The sequence below is a fragment of the Lissotriton helveticus genome, chromosome 12 (assembly GCF_964261635.1).
Source record: "Lissotriton helveticus chromosome 12, aLisHel1.1, whole genome shotgun sequence".
NCBI lineage: Eukaryota > Metazoa > Chordata > Amphibia > Caudata > Salamandridae > Lissotriton > Lissotriton helveticus.
The window spans coordinates 250640954-250660153 of record NC_136073.1 but is presented as its reverse complement, the minus strand read 5'-3'; the positions used below and the strand labels follow the sequence as shown (position 1 = coordinate 250660153).

General features: G+C 52.8%; 1 protein-coding gene across 2 annotated transcripts in view; it reads left to right on the top strand.

The window, feature by feature from the left end:
* The window catches only part of LOC144797610 (EP-cadherin-like), a 536417-nt gene that overhangs the window by 278604 nt on the left and 238613 nt on the right, over nucleotides 1–19200 (top strand). The window lies entirely within an intron of this gene.

Here is a 19200-nt window from a genome sequence, read left to right as displayed (position 1 = left end):
AAGTGTCACCTGTCAGACCTCTCTCCCAGTCTCGTTACATCCCCCGAGGATCATAGTTGTGATCAAGTACATAACCCTCCCAATCGGCGCTCCACGCACTCCCCTCCCATCCATCTTGTGTGATAATGTAATGAAAGGCTACTCTCTCAATCCCTGGTCTCCCCCTCCTCATAGAACGCTCATTCCGCTAGCCCTCCTCCTCTTCTTCATCCGACTCTTCCTGTTCGTCCTCCCGCAAGGGGTCGCAAATCTCCCCTCTATATAGATTCCATTTGGTCCAGATTTTATTCCACTTCCCCGGGCATGCGCGGCTAGAGTACACCGCCCTTTCCGTCAACATTACCTTATCCATATTTAAACACCATTGCGACTTGGTCAGCATGTCTGCCACTCCCCAGCGTTGTGCGATATCTCGTTTTGCTACCATCAATCCTACTGTAACCCAGAGTTGCCCATGTCTAGAGAGATCCGTAGGTCCCCACACGTTTAGAAGGCAACTCTTCGGTTCAGGCAATAGTGTTATTTCCAGTGTTTGTGAGATTGTTCGCAATACCTGTCTCCAATATTCCTGAATTCGGGGGCAGTCCCATATGGTGTGAAAGAATGTACCCTCCTCCCCGCACCCACGAAGGCTGTAAGGGTGTGCTATCCTGTGGATACGGTGTAACATTGTCCTTGTGTAGTATACCCTGTGTAGTATTTTCAACTGCACTAGTCGTAGTCTTGCAGAGATGCCTACTTCCTTAGGTGACGCCAGTGCCCCATTCCATTCATGTTCGTCCATTTCACTAGTGTCTCCCTCCCATTTCACCTTTAAGGACAGTGTTGGGTCCGGTAAGTTGTTGAGTAATTTGCGGTAGGTAAGAGAAGTCGCGCGTTCAACCATAAATTCAGTGAGGAGGCGATCCTCCAGCGGGGAGGACTCGGGCAGGTCTGTGTCTATGGGCAGAGCCGCTAACAATGCATGTCGTATCTGGATGTACCTGTAGAGTTCCCTCTCGCTGAGTTCGTACAGTTCTCTCAGTCTATTGAAGGGCACCACCCCCCCCCCCTGTCCCAAAGATCGCCCACCGTGGATATCCCTATAGTGTCCCAGTGTGAAAACCCCTTGCTGTTCCTCATGTGGCCGAGGACTCGGGAGTCCCACAGTGGAGTCAGCTTGGTGATCTTCCCCTTCCAACCCAGCGCCGCCGTCGCCGTATGCCAGAGCGTTACCGTTAGTTTGGTGGGCCCCACTAAGGCGCGAATGTTACGGTGGTCATATAATGGAGCCAATAAGCTGTCAGTGCCCAGTTGCCCCCTGTCAGCCTGGAATGCTGGTTCGTTTTGTGAAGTATGGAGCCAATGGTTGATGGGTTTAAGGTGTCCCGCCCAGTAATACAATTTTAAGTTGGGTAAGGCGATACCACCGTCAAACCAACCTCTATGCAGTTTGGATTGGGCGATGCGTGCGGGGAGGTTCCCCCATAGAAGGTTAGAGACCAATGCAGCCGCCGTCTGAAAGAACCTAGGGGCTACCGGGTAAGGTGTATTTTCAAGGACATACAAAAATCTCGGCAGGGCCATCATTTTATAAAGTGCAGCTCGTCCCAAGAGTGTTAACGGGAGGCCCGACCAGAATGTAACGTCTCGTTTCAGCCTATCTAAGTGGGGCTTCAGATTTTTGTCCATGAATTCTGCGGGATCTCTGGTAACGTGAATGCCTAAATATTTAAACGACGATCCCGCTATCTTCAGAGGACACCCCTCGTCGAGGGCCGGAGCCTCCCCCCTCAGAACATACAATTCTGATTTGCTCCAATTAAGTGTATAGCCTGATATTCTGCCATGAGTATCACAGAGATGTAATAGGGCAGGCACTCCGATGACCGGATTAGTTAGGTATATCAGCATGTCGTCTGCATACAGGGACAGCCGGTCTTCCCAACCCTCCCTCCAGCAGATGCCCTTCAGTAGGGGCGAGGTTCTAATAAGAGTGGCAAGGGGTTCCAGCGAGATCGCGAACAGCAATGGCGAGAGGGGACAACCTTGTCTCGTACCCCTCCCTAGTGGGAACATCCGCGAGATGTGTCCATTGGCCACCACCCGAGCTACCGGATCAGTGTACAACAGTCTGACCCACGCAATAGAGCGGGGCCCGAATCCCAGGCGCGACAGTGCCTCAAACAAGTATGCCCACTCCACAAGATCAAAAGCCATCTTAGCATCAAGGGCTAATATCACTGCTTGTGATGTGACCGACTCCGCCTTGGCTAGTACTCCGTGCAGTCTGCGTAGATTTAATGCCGTATTTCTGTGTGGCATAAATCCGGATTGATCCGGGTGTATAAGAGATGGTAAATGGGGCAAAATTCTCGTCGCTAGGAGTTTGGCAAGTATTTTAGCCTCTGCATTAAGTTAAGCAGCGAGATAGGGCGGTATGAGGAGCATTCTTCAGGTGGTTTGCCTGGTTTGGAGATGGCTACTATAGTCGCCGCTCTCTGGTCCGGCGGGAGTGAACCCTTCTCCAGACATTCCTTAAACATCCCCAGCAGATGTGTACTGAGGGTTTCAGGCACTGCTTGATACCATTCTACAGGTATCCCGTTAGGTCCCATGGCCTTACCCGGATTCAAGGCTCGAATAGCCAGTTGTATTTCATCAGCGGTGATGTCTGCCTCCAATTCACATGCCACCTCCGAGGACAGTGTTCGGACCTCGATCGGTGCTAGTACTTCCCTGGCCATTTCAGAAGTAATCACGTGTTCAGGGGTGTATACCCGTTCAAAGTGGGACGCAAGCAGTTTGTCCCGGGTTAGTACGTATCCCCCCACATTCGTCCTTCAAGCGTTGGATTCCCCTAGAACTCCCTTCCCGTTTGTCAAGCCATGCCAATAATCTCCCCGCCTTGTCGCCCACCTCGTAGATCCTATTTTGAGTGTCGATTAAGTGCCCTTTTACGTGGACGCGTAGGTGATCATTATATAGCTGCTGTTGCAGTGTCAGTGCGTGTAGGGTGGATGGAGTGGGGTGTTGTTCGTGTGTCGTTGTCAATTCCTGCAAAGTTATGTCCAGATCATCTAGTTCCTGAGAGCGTTCTCGTTTGTAGCCTGTGATGGTGTTCATGGCTTGCCCCCGCAAGACCGTTTTATATGCCTCCCATAGTACCTCGGAGGAGCGCACAGAGTGGATATTCTCAGTAAAATACTGTGTCGTCGCTATTTTAAGAGCTTTGCGAACCTGGGGAATCTTGAGATAAGTCACCTGTATTGGATATATGCGTTTGTGCGTTCGCTCCTGGGAGGAGAGTGTGAGAGTAAGAGGGGAGTGGTCCGAAATCCCTCGAGGGTGAATCGCCATTGTATCTACATGTTGGAGACCATCTCCCAGGGTTAGAAAGTGGTCAATTCTCGACAGACTCCCTTGTACCGCGGAGTGAAAGGTGTACTGTTTCGCACCGGGGTGGAGGTGCCTCCAGATATCAATCAGGCCCATGGCTGTTATGAATCGTTGGAGGCGGGGGACCCCTCCCGTGGGGACTGGTGTTGGAAACCGGTCGAGCTGTGTATCCAGAATTGCGTTGAAGTCCCCCCCCAAGGATAACCTCCCTCTCGGGGAGAGTCAGAATAAAGTCCCCCAACCTAGGGAGGTGTTACCGAGTGTAATGCCGGTGGAATGTATACTGAAACTAAGTTGAGAAGCTTCCCTTCCCACTGCCCCTGCAGGGCTGCGAAGCAGCCTTGATCATCAGTCTTAGTAAGTAGGGGGATGAACCTCGTGTTTTTCTGTATCAGGATACCGGTCCCCCTGGAGCCGGACGTGAAATCCGAGTGGACTATCATCTTGTAGCCTCGTCTATCCATGGCCTTGGTAGCTCCCCCTATTAAATGAGTTTCCTGTAGTAGTGCTATGGTGGGTTTCTGTCTCTTAAGTGCGGTTAGTACCAGCCCCCGTTTCACCTTGTCCCCCAGTCCTCTCACATTCCAGGTCATGAGGCGTAAGGAGGGGCACTGTGTTTCCACTGCTACTCCACTCCTGTCAGGAATTGGAACGTCAGCCATGTAATACTATGGGGTCTACGATACATCGATGGGTAAGTGCGTTATGGGTGCTGGGTGTATAGTTGCGTATGAAAGTGTCGAAGGTCCTCATGGGAACTTCAGTCCCCTGCCCTCTCCTCCCGCCTTGTAGTGACTCCTGTGGAAGCCTAGTCTGAGTCTGTGACCGTATATGCGTGTTCCTAACTTTAAAAAAACAATCCCTTCCCCAACCCCCCCTCCCTGCATCCCTGCCTAACGGACTTTCAACTGCCCGCCCCCCAACTGAGCAGAGTGCTTCACCCATCCCACAACCAGAGTACTTGCGTGTAGGGGGGAGAGCGTCTCCCCGAGCAGGCGGCAACCCTGCATGCTTTCGGAGTAGTCTCGCCAGAGTCCATGTGCAGCATTTAAACGGTGTGTCCATGGTCAGCGACTGCTACCAATGCCGATCTCAAAGTAGGGGTCATTCCTCTCCGCTGGTCCCTGCAAATCCATGCGAGGGAGAGCCCTCTGCTCCTTCTAGACCAGACGTTTGTGAGCCTGTCCTGCTGTTCCCTCCACGGTCATGATTCGGTCTGTGTGTTTTTCGCTGCCGTTCCACGGTGTGCCATCCCTCAAGCCAGTCCCGGGCAGCGTCCGGGGTGTCGAAGAACCACACCTTCTTGCCCGCTACTACTCGCAGCCGGTCCGGAAACAGCATCGAGTATGGCAGGTCTTTCTCCCTCAATGTTTTTTTCACCTCCAGAAACGTCTTCCTCCTCCTGGAGACCTCCGCCGTGTAGTCCGGGAAGAATGCTGTTCTGGATCTGGATGGCTGGCGCCACTCTCGCGGCCTGTAGGATGGCGTCGCGGTCTCTAAAATTGAATAGCCTTGCCAGAATTGGCCGAGGAGGGCCTCCTGTCTTAGGTTTTACCCCCGGCACCCTGTGGGCCCGTTCCACCGAAAAAAAATTCGACAGTCCCTTAGGCTGGAGTCTGGTTTTGATGACGTCTTCCACATAGAGGTCCATTGCCCCCGTATCTTCCGATTCTGGCACACCTAAAATTCGGACGTTGTTGCGCCGGGAGCGACCTTCCTGGTCATCCAGTTTGTCTCGAAGCAGTTTGTTGTCCGTTTGTAGGCGCTCCATTGCCGTTTGTAGTTCGGACACATCTTCGACCAAGGATTTGGTGACAACTTCCACCTGTTTGACCCTTTCGGACATTTTTTGGAGGTCTGCCCGTATCAAGGTGACCTCAGTGGCTGTAGCTCCCACTGTCGCTTGTACCTGGGCTAGTGCCGCCAAAACATCCTCAATTGTGGCCTTTTTAGCCCCCTCGGTCTCCGTCGTTTTCCCCGCCGTCTTGCGTTGCTCTTGGGGAGGAGACTGCCTGTCATAGGCAAATTTGTCCAGTTTGGCCTGGGTAGCGTTGTGCCGGGGGCCTCTGTTTGCCATGACGCAGTATGTACCAGCGGTTCAAGCAGCCACTGAGGATCAGTGTTCGGGCCAAGAAGGGCTGGTGCCCCCTCAACTTGCGCTCCGCCTGTGTCCCTCCAGCCCCCGTCGAAGTCTTACTAGGAGGGGGGGGGGGTGTCCGTCTCACCGCCCTTGCCGCTTGTGACCGCCTCACCCCCGTCCTCCGGCAAAGATGAGTTCTCCAAGGCAGCGGACCTCTGTGTGCGCGGTCGGGAGGCCGGCCTGATCTCTGCTCAGCAAGGGCAGCCGCCGCAGGGACTCGGGGCGCGACGTGCGTCCAACGCGGAAAATGGCGGCTCCGAGTCTCTGATTTGCGGTGTTATTCGCACCCCCGAGCCTGACCTCACGGCCGCGCCGGCTGTTGCTGGATGTCGCGGGGCCCCGCCCTTGCCACCGGGCTCTCGGAGGACACTTCGCTGGTGTTTGGGCTGCGCTTACCAGGGAGTCGGCACTTCCGGTCAGTCACCGCCGCCGAGAAGCAACTTCCGGCCGGCCTCCGTCTGTCCGCCACTCCGCTGATGATAGGCCCCACCTCTCTCCGGGCTCCGGCAAGTGTTTCGGTCTTGCGGTCTGGCAGCCGCCGTCCCCAAAATGCTGCGCTGGGTGCCGCAGGGACTCCGGGTCCGACCTACCCCGTCGGGCACCGTCAAACTAAGGATTAATGTGCCGGATTATAGTGGGAAGCCGCCTCTGCTCGGGAGCCTCTCTAAGCTGCGGCCGCCATCGTAGGCTGTTAGCCACGCCCCCAGTATATGTGTTTTTATGTTGCTTTGATCATTTCTTATTCCCATAATGCACTTATCTTTAACTATGAGGCATATCCATCCTTTCTGGGCTAAGAAGAAGTCTGTGGCATATTTATTTTGTCCTGAATATGTTTGCATGCTTTTCCAGTTCTAAGGTGAGGCTCTGGAGGGCGGCTATGATGGAACTGGATAATACTTGTAATTTACATCCAAAATATTCTCTACTGTTTTTAGGTCTCGGCCGAGACCTATTGCAGCCAAGTTAGCTCTCAAGGGAGGACAGAGCGGTGCACGAGCCTACCAGGGTCTGTGGACGCGCACACACACAGGCAGGCAGGCACGCGCCAGACACACATAGACAGACAGACAGACACACGCACGCACACGCACACACACACACACACACACACCCTCCCTCTCTGCCCACTCCCTCTCTGCCGCCCCCCCTCTACCTCCACTCACTGGGCTCTTTCCCTCCGCAGCGGGTCAGTCATGGAAGCAGGCAGATTCGGAGTCTTCTCCGGCGATCTTCAACTGATGTGCACGCTCACGCTGCGTCTCGTGTGCGCCCACCACGCTGTTTCGCGCCCGTTGATGCTCAGTTTGTGATTACTACTCCTTCTAACCCGGATTTTAAATTACTATTTCTTGGTTCTCTAACTCCACTCTGTTGATTCGTAACAAACTGATATTCAGCACATTTCACAGTCTCGCTTTTGCTTCTCATAAATACAATAAGATTATTTTAAGCAAATGTCTACCCTTCATTTGGTCCTGTGCCTATTATGCTTCGGACTATAGAGTTTTAGAAAGTGTGGTGGAAGATTCCATGATATCAGCGTGCGGAACCTGGGTGTCATAGACATAGAAAAAGACTGCCCATGTGCCAACTTGTGTGCTGATTCCAGAGTGTGAGTGCAGAGTGTAAGTGCAGAGTGTGAGTGCAGAGTAGTGAGTGCAGAGTGCAGAGTAGTGGGTGCAGAGTAGTGAGTAGTGGGTGCAGAGTAGTGAGTGCAGAGTAGTAAGTGCAGAGTAGTGAGTGCAGAGTAGTGAGTGCAGAGTAGTGAGTGCAGAGTAGTGAGTGCAGAGTAATGAGTGCAGAGTAGTGAGTGCAGAGTAGTGAGTGCAGAGTAGTGGGTGCAGATTAGTGAGTAGTGAGTGCAGAGTAGTGAGTGCAGAGTAGTGAGTGCAGAGTAGTGAGTGCAGAGTGCAGAGTAGTGAGTGCAGAGTAGTGGGTGCAAAGTAGTGAGTAGTGAGTGCAGAGTAGTGAGTGCAGAGTGCTGAGTGCAGAGTGCAGAGTAGTGGGTGCAGAGTAGTGAGTAGTGAGTGCAGAGTAGTGAGTGCAGAGTAGTGAGTGCAGAGTAGTGAGTGCAGAGTAGTGAGTGCAGAGTAGTGAGTGCAGAGTAGTGAGTGCAGAGTGCAGAGTAGTGAGTGCAGAGTAATGAGTGCAGAGTAGTGAGTGCAGAGTAGTGAGTGCAGAGTGCAGAGTAGTGAGTGCAGAGTAGTGAGTGCAGAGTAGTGAGTGCAGAGTAGTGAGTGCAGAGTAGTGAGTGCAGAGTGCAGAGTAGTGAGTGCAGAGTAGTGAGTGCAGAGTAGTGAGTGCAGAGTAGTGAGTAGTGAGTGCAGAGTAGTGAGTGCAGAGTAGTGAGTAGTGAGTGCAGAGTAGTGAGTGCAGAGTAGTGAGTAGTGAGTGCATAGTAGTGAGTGCAGAGTAGTGAGTGCAGAGTAGTGAGTGCAGAGTGTAGAGTAGTGAGTGCAGAGTAGTGAGTGCAGAGTGCAGAGTAGTGAGTGCAGAGTGCAGAGTAGTGAGTGCAGAGTAGTGAGTAGTGAGTGCAGAGTAGTGAGTAGTGAGTGCAGAGTCGTGAGTGCAGAGTAGTGAGTGCAGAGTAGTGAGTAGTGAGTGCAGAGTAGTGAGTGCAGAGTAGTGAGTGCAGAGTAGTGAGTGCAGAGTAGTGAGTGCAGAGTGTAGAGTAGTGTGTGCAGAGTAGTGAGTGCAGAGTGCAGAGTAGTGAGTGCAGAGTAGTGAGTGCAGAGTAGTGAGTGCAGAGTAGTGAGTGCAGAGTAGTGAGTGCAGAGTAGTGAGTGCAGAGTAGTGAGTGCAGAGTAGTGAGTGCAGAGTAGTGAGTGCAGAGTAGTGAGTGCAGAGTAGTGAGTGCAGAGTAGTGAGTAGTGAGTGCAGAGTAGTGAGTAGTGAGTGCAGAGTAGTGAGTGCAGAGTGCAGAGTAGTGAGTGCAGAGTGCAGAGTAGTGAGTGCAGAGTGCAGAGTAGAGAGTGCAGAGTAGTGAGTGCAGAGTAGTGAGTGCAGAGTAGTGAGTAGTGAGTGCAGAGTAGTGAGTGCAGAGTGCAGAGTAGTGAGTGCAGAGTAGTGAGTGCAGAGTAGTGAGTGCAGAGTAGTGAGTGCAGAGTGCAGAGTAGTGAGTGCAGAGTGCAGAGTAGTGAGTGCAGAGTAGTGAGTGCAGAGTAGTGAGTGCAGAGTAGTGAGTGCAGAGTAGTGAGTGCAGAGTAGTGAGTGCAGAGTAGTGAGTGCAGAGTAGTGAGTAATGAGTGCAGAGTAGTGAGTGCAGAGTAGTGAGTGCAGAGTAGTGAGTGCAGAGTAGTGAGTGCAGAGTAGTGAGTGCAGAGTAGTGAGTGCAGAGTAGTGAGTGCAGAGTAGTGAGTGCAGAGTAGTGAGTGCAGAGTAGTGAGTGCAGAGTAGTGAGTGCAGAGTAGTGAGTGCAGAGTAGTGAGTGCAGAGTAGTGAGTGGTGAGTAGTGAGTGCAGAGTAGTGAGTAGTGAGTGCAGATTAGTGAGTAGTGAGTGCAGATTAGTGAGTAGTGAGTAGTGAGTGCAGAGTAGTGAGTGCAGAGTAGTGAGTGCAGAGTAGTGAGTGCAGAGTAGTGAGTAGTGAGTGCAGAGTAGTGAGTAGTGAGTGCAGAGTAGTGAGTAGTGAGTGCAGAGTAGTGAGTAGTGAGTAGTGAGTGCAGAGTAGTGAGTGCAGAGTAGTGTGCAGAGTAGTGAGTGGAGAGTAGTGAGTGGAGAGTAGTGAGTGGAGAGTAGTGAGTGGAGAGTAGTGAGTGGAGAGTAGTGAGTGGAGAGTAGTGAGTGGAGAGTAGTGAGTGCAGAGTAGTGAGTAGTGAGTGCAGAGTAGTGAGTAGTGAGTGCAGAGTAGTGAGTAGTGAGTGCAGAGTAGTGAGTAGTGAGTGCAGAGTAGTGAGTGCAGAGTAGTGAGTGCAGAGTAGTGAGTGCAGAGTAGTGAGTGCAGAGTAGTGAGTGCAGAGTAGTGAGTGCAGAGTAGTGAGTAGTGAGTGCAGAGTAGTGAGTGCAGAGTAGTGAGTAGTGAGTGCAGAGTAGTGAGTGCAGAGTAGTGAGTGCAGAGTAGTGAGTGCAGAGTAGTGAGTGCAGAGTAGTGAGTAGTGAGTGCAGAGTAGTGAGTAGTGAGTGCAGAGTAGTGAGTGCAGAGTAGTGAGTGCAGAGAGCAGAGTAGTGAGTGCAGATTGCAGAGTAGTGAGTGCAGAGTGCAGAGTAGTGAGTGCAGAGTAGTGAGTGCAGAGTAGTGAGTGCAGAGTAGTGAGTGCAGAGTAGTGAGTGCAGAGTAGTGAGTAGTGAGTAGTGAGTGCAGAGTAGTGAGTGCAGAGTAGTGAGTAGTGAGTGCAGAGTAGTGAGTAGTGAGTGCAGAGTAGTGAGTAGTGAGTGCAGAGTAGTGAGTAGTGAGTAGTGAGTGCAGAGTAGTGAGTGCGGAGTAGTGAGTAGTGAGTGCAGAGTAGTGAGTGCAGAGTAGTGAGTGCAGAGTAGTGAGTGCAGAGTAGTGAGTGCAGAGTAGTGAGTAGTGAGTGCAGAGTAGTGAGTAGTGAATGCAGAGTAGTGAGTGCAGAGTAGTGAGTGCAGAGTAGTGAGTAGTGAGTGCAGAGTAGTGAGTAGTGAGTGCAGAGTAGTGAGTAGTGAATGCAGAGTAGTGAGTGCAGAGTAGTGAGTGCAGAGTAGTGAGTGCAGAGTGCAGAGTAGTGAGTGCAGAGTAGTGAGTGCAGAGTAGTGAGTGCAGAGTAGTGAGTGCAGAGTGCAGAGTAGTGAGTGCAGAGTAGTGAGTGCAGAGTAGTGAGTGCAGAGTAGTGAGTAGTGAGTGCAGAGTAGTGAGTGCAGAGTAGTGAGTGCAGAGTGCAGAGTAGTGAGTGCAGAGTAGTGAGTGCAGAGTAGTGAGTGCAGAGTGCAGAGTAGTGAGTGCAGAGTAGTGAGTGCAGAGTAGTGAGTGCAGAGTAGTAGTGCAGAGTAGTGAGTGCAGAGTAGTGAGTGCAGAGTGCAGAGTAGTGGGTAGTGAGTGCAGAGTAGTGAGTGCAGAGTAGTGAGTGCAGAGTGCAGAGGAGTGAGGGCAGAGGAGTGAGGGCAGAGGAGTGAGGGCAGAGTAGTGAGTGCAGAGTAGTGAGTGCAGAGTGCAGAGTAGTGAGTGCAGAGTAGTGAGTGCAGAGTAGTGAGTGCAGAGTAGTGAGTGCAGAGTAGTGAGTGCAGAGTAGTGAGTGCAGAGTAGTGAGTGCAGAGTAGTGAGTAGTGAGTGCAGAGTAGTGAGTGCAGAGTAGTGAGTAGTGAGTGCAGAGTAGTGAGTGCAGAGTAGTGAGTGCAGAGTAGTGAGTGCAGAGTAGTGAGTGCAGAGTGCAGAGTAGTGAGTGCAGAGTGCAGAGTAGTGAGTGCAGAGTGCAGAGTAGTGAGTGCAGAGCAGTGAGTGCAGAGCAGTGAGTGCAGAGTAGTGAGTGCAGAGTAGTGAGTACAGAGTAGTGAGTAGTGAGTGCAGGGTAGTGAGTAGTGAGTGCAGAGTAGTGAGTAGTGAGTGCAGAGTAGTGAGTAGTGAGTGCAGAGTAGTGAGTGCAGAGTAGTGAGTGCAGAGTAGTGAGTGCAGAGTAGTGAGTGCAGAGTAGTGAGTAGTGAGTGCAGAGTAGTGAGTAGTGAGTGCTGAGTAGTGAGTGCAGAGTAGTGAGTAGTGAGTGCAGAGTAGTGAGTAGTGAGTGCAGAGTAGTGAGTAGTGAGTGCAGAGTAGTGAGTGCAGAGTAGTGAGTGCAGAGTAGTGAGTAGTGAGTGCAGAGTAGTGAGTGCAGAGTGTAGAGTAGTGAGTGCAGAGTAGTGAGTGCAGAGTGCAGAGTAGTGAGTGCAGAGTGCAGAGTAGTGAGTGCAGAGTAGTGAGTGCAGAGTAGTGAGTGCAGAGTAGTGAGTGCAGAGTAGTGAGTAGTGAGTGCAGAGTAGTGAGTGCAGAGTAGTGAGGGCAGAGTAGTGAGTAGTGAGTAGTGAGTGCAGAGTAGTGAGTAGTGAGTGCAGAGTAGTGAGTGCAGAGTAGTGAGTGCAGAGTAGTGAGTGCAGAGTAGTGAGTGCAGAGTAGTGAATGCAGAGTAGTGAGTGCAGAGTATTAAGTAATGAGTGCAGAGTAGTGAGTGCAGAGTAGTGAGTAGTGAGTGCAGAGTAGTGAGTGCAGAGTAGTGAGTGCAGAGTAATGAGTGCAGAGTAGTGAGTAGTGAGTGCAGAGTAGTGAGTAGTGAATGCAGAGTAGTGAGTAGTGAGTGCAGAGTAGTGAGTAGTGAGTGCAGAGTAGTGAGTAGTGAGTGCAGAGTAGTGAGTGCAGAGTAGTGAGTGCAGAGTAGTGAGTAGTGAGTGCAGAGTAGTGAGTGCAGAGTGTAGAGTAGTGAGTGTAGAGTAGTGAGTGTAGAGTAGTGAGTGCAGAGTAGTGAGTGCAGAGTAGTGAGTAGTGAGTGCAGAGTAGTGAGTAGTGAGTGCAGAGTAGTGAGTGCAGAGTAGTGAGTGCAGAGAGCAGAGTAGTGAGTGCAGATTGCAGAGTAGTGAGTGCAGAGTGCAGAGTAGTGAGTGCAGAGTAGTGAGTGCAGAGTAGTGAGTGCAGAGTAGTGAGTGCAGAGTAGTGAGTGCAGAGTAGTGAGTGCAGAGTAGTGAGTGCAGAGTAGTGAGTGCAGAGTAGTGAGTGCAGAGTAGTGAGTGCAGAGTAGTGAGTAGTGAGTAGTGAGTGCAGAGTAGTGAGTAGTGAGTGCAGAGTAGTGAGTGCAGAGTAGTGAGTGCAGAGTAGTGAGTGCAGAGTAGTGAGTAGTGAGTGCAGAGTAGTGAGTGCAGAGTAGTGAGTGCAGAGTAGTGAGTGCAGAGTAGTGAGTAGTGAGTGCAGAGTAGTGAGTAGTGAGTGCAGAGTAGTGAGTGCAGAGTAGTGAGTGCAGAGTAGTGAGTGCAGAGTAATGAGTGCAGAGTAGTGAGTAGTGAGTGCAGAGTAGTGAGTGCAGAGTAGTGAGTGCAGAGTAATGAGTGCAGAGTAGTGAGTAGTGAGTAGTGAGTGCAGAGTAGTGAGTGCAGAGTAGTGAGTGCAGAGTAGTGAGTGCAGAGTAGTGAGTAGTGAGTGCAGAGTAGTGAGTAGTGAGTGCAGAGTAGTGAGTAGTGAGTGCAGAGTAGTGAGTAGTGAGTGCAGAGTAGTGAGTGCAGAGTAGTGAGTAGTGAGTAGTGAGTGCAGAGTAGTGAGTGCAGAGTAGTGAGTAGTGAGTGCAGAGTAGTGAGTAGTGAGTAGTAAGTAGTGAGTAGTGAGTGCAGAGTAGTGAGTGCAGAGTAGTGAGTAGTGAGTGCAGAGTAGTGAGTGCAGAGTAGTGAGTGCAGAGTAGTGAGTGCAGAGTAGTGAGTAGTGAGTGCAGAGTAGTGAGTGCAGAGTAGTGAGTGCAGAGTAGTGAGTAGTGAGTGCAGAGTAGTGAGTAGTGAGTGCAGAGTAGTGAGTAGTGAGCGCAGAGTAGTGAGTGCAGAGTAGTGAGTAGTGAGTGCAGAGTAGTGAGTGCAGAGTAGTGAGTGCAGAGTAGTGAGTGCAGAGTAGTGAGTGCAGAGTAGTGAGTGCAGAGTAGTGAGTGCAGAGTAGTGAGTGCAGAGTAGTGAGTGCAGAGTAGTGAGTAGTGAGTGCAGAGTAGTGAGTGCAGAGTAGTGAGTAGTGAGTAGTAAGTGCAGAGTAGTGAGTAGTGAGTAGTGAGTGCAGAGTGAGTGCAGAGTAGTGAGTCGTGAGTAGTGAGTGCAGAGTAGAGAGTGCAGAGTAGTGAGTGCAGAGTAGAGTAGTGAGTGCAGAGTAGTGAGTGCAGAGTAGTGAGTGCAGAGTAGTGAGTGCAGAGTAGTGAGTAGTGAGTGCAGAGTAGTGAGTAGTGAGTGCAGAGTAGTGAGTAGTGAGTGCAGAGTAGTGATGTAGCGATTGCAAGCAACAGAGGTAGAATAGGACTATACCGCTGCAGCACTACATCTCCCAGAAAGCTCTGGGGCCAGACGAACCGGAACGCGCCCTCTGGGCGTCGTCCATAAAAGACCCTCCTTTCCCTTCACCCGGTGCTTGTCAATCCTTCCCGTCACTCTTCGAGTTGGAGCAGAGCCTAGTTGTAATTACAGTACGCCAGAGGAGCCGTTGGGCGGACGCTTGCCTTCCCGCAGGAGGACGCCGCCAGAGGAGCCGTTGGGCGGACGCTTGCCTTCCCGCAGGAGGACGCCGCCAGAGGAGCCGTTGGGCGGACGCTTGCCTTCCCGCAGGAGGACGCCGCCAGAGGAGCCGTTGGGCGGACGCTTGCCTTCCCGCAGGAGGAAGCCGCCGTGTCTCCGACCTTTTTGTTTTCTCGTGGGTTCGAGGTAGGACCTTTACCATAGAGCACGGCCGTGCTAGCTTTTCTTTTTGTGCGACTTTATTAACACAAATATCGTGACCCTTGGGACATTAGAAAAAACCTGAACCTGTTGCTAATTAGCAGCCAGTAGTGATTGTAACTACATTAGGCGATACTACAGGGACTTCAGGAGGGGGTACTACTAACCCAAGAAGACCTACGTTCTTGCTTCAGACATTAATCCTGATTTCAAGCTGACAGTGAACAGGTTTTCAGTACGTATCTGCTTAATTGATGTGTCATAGAAGTCAGCCTTTATTATATAGATTCACATACAATTATTGTTCTTGTAATTCCAGAGAAGCGTTAGGACTAGACGACATCCGATTCCGTAGACCAGACCAAGACGGGTGTCTTCGCTGCTACCTCCCCAATCAACCTCCTTCCCCCTACCCCGAGGGCTACCTGTCCCTGGTGTGTGAGTTCGCACAGGGAGGGTCAGTGCTATAGGGAGGATAAGCGTCAAGCTGTGGTCCCCGCTGGTTATATGCTACAGGTTAGTGGCATGGTAATTGTATGTCGTATTGGGTGAGTTGTCTGCTGCTAACCTTGACAAGTGAGTAGTGAGTGCAGAGTAGTGAGTGCAGAGTAGTGAGTGCAGAGTAGTGAGTGCAGAGTAGTGAGTAGTGAGTGCAGAGTAGTGAGTGCAGAGTAGAGAGTGCAGAGTCGTGAGTGCAGAGTAGTGAGTGCAGAGTAGTGAGTGCAGAGTAGTGAGTAGTGAGTAGTGAGTGCAGAGTAGTGAGTGCAGAGTAGTGAGTAATGAGTGCAGAGTAGTGAGTGCAGAGTAGTGAGTGCAGAGTAGTGAGTAGTGAGTGCAGAGTAGTGAGTGCAGAGTAGTGAGTGCAGAGTAGTGAGTGCAGAGTAGTGAGTGCAGAGTAGTGAGTGTAGAGTAGTGTGTAGTGAGTGCAGAGTAGTGAGTAGTGAGTGCAGAGTAGTGAGTGCAGAGTAGTGAGTAGTGAGTGCAGAGTAGTGAGTGCAGAGTAGTGAGTGCAGAGTAGTGAGTGCAGAGTAGTGAGTGCAGAGTAGTGAGTGCAGAGTAGTGAGTGCAGAGTAGTGAGTGCAGAGTAGTGAGTAGTGAGTGCAGAGTAGTGAGTAGTGAGTGCAGAGTAGTGAGTGCAGAGTAGTGAGTGTAGAGTAGTGTGTAGTGAGTGCAGAGTAGTGAGTAGTGAGTGCAGAGTAGTGAGTGCAGAGTAGTGAGTAGTGAGTGCAGAGTAGTGAGAAGTGAGTGCAGAGTAGTGAGTAGTGAGTGCAGAGTAGTGAGTGCAGAGTAGTGAGTAATGAGTGCAGAGTAGTGAGTGCAGAGTAGTGAGTGCAGAGTAGTGAGTAGTGAGTGCAGAGTAGTGAGTAGTGAGTGCAGAGTAGTGAGTGCAGAGTAGTGAGTGCAGAGTAGTGAGTGCAGAGTAGTGTGTAGTGAGTGCAGAGTAGTGAGTAGTGAGTGCAGAGTAGTGAGTGCAGAGTAGTGAGTAATGAGTGCAGAGTAGTGAGTGCAGAGTAGTGAGTGCAGAGTAGTGAGTAGTGAGTGCAGAGTAGTGAGTAGTGAGTGCAGAGTAGTGAGTGCAGAGTAGTGAGTGCAGAGTAGTGAGTGTAGAGTAGTGTGTAGTGAGTGCAGAGTAGTGAGTAGTGAGTGCAGAGTAGTGAGTGCAGAGTAGTGAGTAGTGAGTGCAGAGTAGTGAGAAGTGAGTGCAGAGTAGTGAGTGCAGAGTAGTGAGTAGTGAGTAGTGAGTGCAGAGTAGTGAGTGCAGAGTAGTGAGTGCAGAGTAGTAAGTAGTGAGTGCAGAGTAGTGAGTGCAGAGTAGTGAGTAATGTCCTATTACTTACCGGTAATCTTCATTACTCCGGGTCCCGTAGTCCTCGACACCTTCATACTAAACAAGTGGAGATGACCATCTCCCGACAGAAAAAAACAAGAGGAATGCTGGGACACTAATACTGCCCCTCCCCCCGGGAGTACATAAGCAGTACTTACCCAGCAGACCTCCTGTACTAACAAGCCCAGACAGGAAGGCCGGCCGCCCGGGAGGGAGGGAGGGGCGTATGAAGGTGTCGAGGACTACGGGACCCGGAGTAATGAAGATTACCGGTAAGTAATAGGACATTACCCCCAGGTCCCTCCGTCCTCGACACCTTCATACTAAACAAGTGGAGAATACCAAAGCAGAAACCCGGCCTTCCGCACGCACAAGCACACCCAGGAAACCACAACAAAAGCAGCCACCCAAGGGAGCACCGAGAAGGAGGAAAGGAAGACCGCAGGAAACAACCGGCCCGCAACCCAGAACAGGACAGCAGGGACAAGGGCCGGAGAGAAAGAAAACCCAGGGCTCCAAACAAAGGAGGCCGCCAAACCGAGCAACAGGCAACCGGAACCCGGACCAGGACACCAAGACCAGCCAAAACAACCCACCGGAGAAGACTGCCAAGGCCAGAACCAGCAGGAAGGCACACAGGGCCAGGCAGACATACCAGGAAGACGAGACAACCTGGAAGAAAGCCCAAGAAAAAAACGGCCAGAAGAGCGCAGACACAAGCACCCAGACCAAAAGGAAGGAGAGGCACAGGCCAGAAACACGGCCAAACACCCAAAAAGAAAGGACACGAGCCCAAGAGACCCGAGGAGGAAACCCGGCTGAGGAAGCCCAGGAAGCAACAAGCACCCAGGAGCCAAACAGGATCGAGAACCCGACCCAAAAGACAGGGACGGGGAAGAACCCCAGAACCCAGCCGAAAGCCCACCAAACAAGGAGAGGCCAACAAGACCGGAAACCAGCCACCAAGAAAACTCAACCAGGGCGGGAACAGAGAAACCGACCACAAGCCCGGAAAACCCCAACGGGATGGAACACAATGCAGGAGGGGAGCACAGAGCAACCCGGAACACCCCAGCAGCCGCCCAACGAACATAGAGGGCAGCACAAAGAAGGCGCCCACACAGCACAGGACCGCCCAGGAACCCCACACCCAGGCCAGACAAGCAGCAAGGGCAGGAGCAGCTGAAAAGAAAAGCCCAGGGAGCAGAGCACCCAGACCATAACCACAAGGCCCAAACCCAGCAACACTGGAGAGGAGCCAAGCAAACAGCAAAAAAACAGGGCAACAAAACGCCAACAGAACCGGGAAGCCAGGACCAGAACCAAGCAACCCGACCACGGGCAGACCCAAGCAAACCCCAGAAGGAGAGCAGAGGACCAAGCAGCAGGAAAACCACAGACAACCCGCCGCCAGGAGGGAGGGACCCACAGAGGAAAGAGCACCACAGAACCGCACCCCAACCAGAGAAGGAGGGAGGTGGGGCACCCAAACAGACCCAAACCGGGAACAAAGCCTGGGGAAGCAAGGGAGGAAGAAGCGAGCCAGGACCACAGAACCAGGAAGAACCCGGAAACGGCCGGCAGCAAACCCCCAGAGCAGACCGACAAAGACAGCACAGCCCAAAAAACCCAGGAGGCACAGCCTGAGGACACACATAACCAGCAAGAAGCCGGCAGAACCAGAGCCACAGAACCCCACACAGGCCCACAACACCGGGAAAACAAGCCCGGGAAGAGAACCACCAGCAGGAGAAGGCCCAGAAGGAACCACCCGGAAGCAGCCCCAAAGCAGAACACCCCGCCAGGACCCATAGGGAGACCAGCAAGGAAGCAGAGCCCCAAAAAGGAGCCCCACACGCAGGAGCGGCACGCCCCAGTCGAAAACTCAGCCAGGCACCCACCAAGGGAACCAGAACAACCCTCGGAGCAAACACCCCGGAGAGCAGAAGGACCAAGAAGCCAACAGCAGCCAGCAGCCCCAGGAGGCCAGGCAGGCCCAACCCGGCCCGACCAAGCACAACCACCGCGCAGACAGCGGAGCACGGGGACAGCATATAAACCCGGAGAACAGGAGGCACTACAGGAAACGGCAGCCGCCAAGAGGCCCCAGCCAGGAACAAACCAGGCAGGCACCACAGTAGAAACAGGAGGGGCGGACAGGAAACCCCAGAAGCAAGCCAAAGGCAAGCACAAGGGGAGCCAGTGCAGAAGCAGCCCGACAAGCCAACGGAAACGGCCCCCGGACAACACCAGAAGCCCCAAGCCGGAACAAAGGGAAGGCCACAGCAACAGGAAGACCCAGGCAGGCACACAACCAGGCACCCGGCAGGAAACAGACGAGAACAAGCGGAGGCAGGGAGGAACAGAACCCGAGGGGACAGAGCACCCCAAAGAGCCCACGACACTGGCAACCACCCAACAGAGGAACCAGGCGCACCCCAAGGGACTGGAGAAACAGGACTAGGAGCCAGGAGCCCCAAACGCCCACCAACCACACAGAAGCCAGGAAGGGAAAACAGGACAGCCAAGCGGAACAGAGGCCACAAGAGCCAGACCGCAGCGGAGGCAAGGCCACTGAGGGAGAACAGCACGGCAGGCCAACCGGAGCCAGGGGAGCCCACAGGACCCCCCCCACAACCTCCGCAGCAGTCCAAGGAACAGGAACACCGAACCACCAGCAGGAGGGTCAGGGAGCCCGAAGCAGAGGGGGAACAGAACGCACCCCCAACAGGCCGACGCCGAAGAAGAGAGAAGCCACATCGAGACAAGAGCAGCAGACGTCAAGATGCAAGCCAGCAGGCAGGAAAACCCCAACAACACAGGGAATCCCAGAAACCAGCAAAGGCAGAGCCAGCGAAGGAAACAGCCACCACAGAGGCGACCGGAAACCACGCCAACCCGAGGCAGCCCACAAACAGCCATAGAGCCGCCCATAGTAGGGGCACCCCTGAAGAAGAGAACCAGAGGGAGCAGACCCCCAGAACGCCCACCACCGGAGAAAGCAAGATCCAGGGCGGGCCGAAGGTCAGGAAGAAAGGACCAGACACAATCCAGAAGGAAGGCCAGGCAACACCCCAGGACCAGCAGCAGCCGGACAGCAGCGGCCAGACACGAACCCACAGGCCATGAGCAACAGGCGTAGGCAACGCAATGCAGCACCCAGAAGAATGAAAGGGGGGCAAAAAACAGCCAGAGCGGGGGCCAACCACACAACAAGGCCCCCACCGCAAAGCAACCAAAACCAGGTCAAGGCCGAGGCACCGCATCCAAGACAACCAACAGAGTGAACAGCTGCAGGGAAAGAGAGCAAAGGGACGACCCACACACAGCGCCCAAAGTACACATGCCAGGGGGAAAACACCCAGAGCACAGGAGGCGCAGCCAGCAGAGCCGAACACCGTCACTGAGCAGAGACCAAACCACATAGAAGCACGTACACAGATCGCCAGCCAGGAGGCAGCCAAAACGAGGGAATGGACTAGGAGCAGCCAGGAAGACACCCGGGCCAGCATTAAGACATAAAATGTGAATTCGAAAGC